We start from the raw sequence: 3,496 nt of genomic DNA on the forward strand, positions 1-3,496 counted from the left end.
GAGAGGAATATCTGGTGAAAGAAAGAAAGAAAGAACAATGGTGACTTGTGAAAAGAGAAAGAGATCTGGGGAGAAATCTGAAAAAATACTCTGGATAAACAATACTAAACACATTGGAGCATGTTCAACATAATAAGAGAATAATAAGAGAATGAATCTAGCAGACCAAGGCTTCGACAATAAACTGGGACGCAATTATGTGATTATATTTCACATCTGGAGAGAAATATGAAAAAGATTATCTGGATAAACAATACTATACACACGGGAGCATGTTCAAGATAGAGAGAGAGAGACTTCTTAGAAGTACTTCTTAAAAGTGCAATACCACCGCCACCGTCATGTATGGATGTCACACTATGAGTATAGCTCATAAACACATGGAAACGTGACTCTTCACAGACTGCCCACTGCTAATATGCAGTGATGACCACATCTGAATATGTTATGGTGTCAAGTCCATGCACAAGTAGTAACACATTGTAGAAAAACCACAAGGAATTTAATTTAGACTGTACAATGAAGGAAATTACCATTCCATGTAAATCAATGATTTTAAATATATTTATTGAAAGTATTGCAGAGGCACAGTACAGTACGACCATTATTATTTACAGATTGTGTAAGAGATTATGATGAATATATACTATGTCTGACATACAGGTAACTGCCAAAATAAAGGAAACACCAACATAAAGTGTCTTAATAGGGCGTTGGGCCACCACTAGCCGCCGGAAACAGCTTCAATCCGCCTTTGCATAGATTCTACAAGTGTTTGACACCTTTCCTTCCATCAATTGGTGTTTTGTTGACAGTGGTGGAGATCTGGTGATCTGAGACATACACACACACAGACACACACAAATAATGGGCAACTGGGCATTTTATATATGACCCTAAGCATGGTGGGATGTTAATTTCTTAATTAAATCAGGAACCACCTGCTTTCAATATACTTTGTATCCCTCGTTTACTCAAGTGTTTCCTTTATTTTGACAGTTACCTGTATTTTCTATAATTGTAAAGGGTCCAACAGAGATGTACTTGAGTAAAGTGATAAAGAACCAAAAAGACTACACTACTGTTCAAAAGTTTGGGGTCACTTACAGATGTCCTTGTTTTTGAAAGAAAATCTAATTTTTTGTCCATTAAAATACCATCAAATTGATCAGAAATACAGTGTAGCCATTGCTAATGTTGTAAATGACTATTGTAACTGGAAACAGCACATTTTTTATGGAATATCTACATAGGCCCATTATCAGTAACCATCACTCCTGTGTTCCAATGGCACGATGTGTTAGCTAATCCAAGTTGATCATTTTAAAAGGCTAAATGATCATTAGAAAACCCTTTTGCAATTATGTTAGCACTTTTCTTTAAAAAACAAGGACATTTCTAAGTGACCCCAAACTTTTCAACGGTAGTGTATATACCAAATATGTTAATGCTACAATATCTGCATAGGAAACAAAGAATAGCCACATGTTCAGGTCTAACGTACAGTAACAATGAAGTTGAGATGTATAAGATCATATTTACTAGATACTGAATTTAGTATGCTTTAGTAAGCCTAAGATGAGTTGTGTTTTGGAAATATAGAATGAGGGCATCCGTTGTCTATTAAGGTGAAACTATCATTCAGTTGATATCAGGATCCAAATTAGCCTGGTCCCAGATCTGTTTTTGCTGCTTTGCCTATTGTCATGGCAAGGCAGCACAGACAGATCTGGGACCAGGCTAGATCCAAATCACTCAGAACCAAACAAAGTGCCTGTATTGTTATTGCCAGTGCTTGACTTGAACTGAAACATGCTCCGGTACTAGTTTTAGGTGCCTGTACTCTTTATATTCAGGTGCAGGAGCTCCACAATACTTTTGAGCTAATATTCTATAAGAGGAACAGGAGCTCAAGCAGTGGAACATTTGAGGCACCGGTACTCAGCTCCGGTGAGCTCCTGCCCAAGTCAAGCACTGGTTATAGCAGCAATAAAATAAATAGTAGAGAGAGGGGCTTCCCTAGCCTGGTCTCAGATCTGCTATCTTGCCAACTGACCATAGGAGTTGGCAATACAACACAAACAGATCTGAGACCAGGCTAGGGCCCCATCCTAGGACAATACAGTATTTACTGTAGTAGAGAGGCCTTATAATACAGATCTGGTAGTAGAGAGGCCGTATAATACAATATAATACAGCATTTACTGTAGTAGAGGGACCTCACACATAGGACAATATAATACAGTATTTACTCTAGTAGAGGGGCCTCACACATAGGACAATATAATACATTATTTACTGTAGTTGAGGGGCCTCACACATAGGACAATATAATACAGTATTTACTGTAGTAGAGGGGCTTCCCTCTAGACAGACAGACAAACCACAAAAAGCAGGGATCAGATTCATATTATGTCAGACCTCAAGTCATGTTATATGGTCCACATGTGTTTATATCTCTAATTTATTCTATGTCTAAACAAATGAGAAATGGACATATTTAAGTTCCCGTTATTACTACCTTATGTTCCTGTATGTAGCGATGTATGTATTTCTGTTTTTGTTATATTTTCTATTCCTTTATTTATTTATAATACTACACTAAATAGGCCCTTCAACTGCATGACAGACTTATGACAACAATAATCTGTTACAAACCTTTCTTTAAGATCATTATTACTATGATAGCTACATACGTACATGTTGTAACTTTGTGTGTATAAAAGGAGATTAAATCCACATGTCTGTGTCTACCAATTTCAAATGAGACTTTCTCCAGTGTGGTTTGTGAACTGTATTTAAGAAAACGTGTGATACGTGTCTTTTATTGTGTGACCAGTATAACTAAATGAACCTCATGTTTTTACGTGTCAGTCCAGTAGATCAGTTACAGTAGGCTGATGGTCATGATGGCTCAGTGCTTCATCTGTATGATTTGTGTTCAGGTTTCAACATTATATCCTTTTCACACGAGCCGTAGTGTTCCCGCCTGGTTCCGCATCGTCCACCATAGTTGCTGTAACCGTAAAGGGATGGCGTTATAATAAAACATGCAAGCCAGTTTGAAAAGAGTATTACAGTTCTGTGGGATCTCTTCCAGAACAGAGATGTTGTTTATCTATCCTGCACTCTTTCTAGCCTGGATTTTATATGTTTTTCATCCGTTACAACTACTGTATATTCCCTACGAATAACACTACGGCTCGGCTCAGTAGTGTGTAAAGGGTGTCATGTCCTCTGGAAGTTACAAACAAACAAACACATTTCTATTGACAAAAAGGAAGTGGATTGTTGTTGTTGTTTTTGTTGTATGTTGATTGTTTATTGTTGTTGTTGTTGAGAGCTCTCAGGTAGCTTTTCTGTTCAGATAGTTTTTTTCTTGATTTTTAACAGATTCATAAGCCAAGAAAAATATGTTTTCAAGGTGGATTATACTTTCCTGAACGCATCCGCTTGTGGCGCAACCAACGAATACACAAGAGGATGGAAATAAAAA

General features: G+C 37.3%; 1 protein-coding gene across 5 annotated transcripts in view; it reads left to right on the forward strand.

Moving 5' to 3' along the window:
- Positions 1-2,764, forward strand: part of LOC129860523 (vasopressin V2 receptor-like) — a 51,559-nt gene extending 48,795 nt beyond the window's left edge. For all 5 annotated transcript variants that reach the window (XM_055930976.1, XM_055930973.1, XM_055930975.1 and 2 more), the window contains one exon: positions 1-2,764. This exon is cut by the window's left edge. The gene's annotated coding sequence lies outside the window, so the exon portion shown is untranslated.
- Positions 2,765-3,496: the final 732 nt, after the last annotated feature.

This window comes from Salvelinus fontinalis, chromosome 8 (assembly GCF_029448725.1).
Source record: "Salvelinus fontinalis isolate EN_2023a chromosome 8, ASM2944872v1, whole genome shotgun sequence".
Lineage (NCBI taxonomy): Eukaryota > Metazoa > Chordata > Actinopteri > Salmoniformes > Salmonidae > Salvelinus > Salvelinus fontinalis.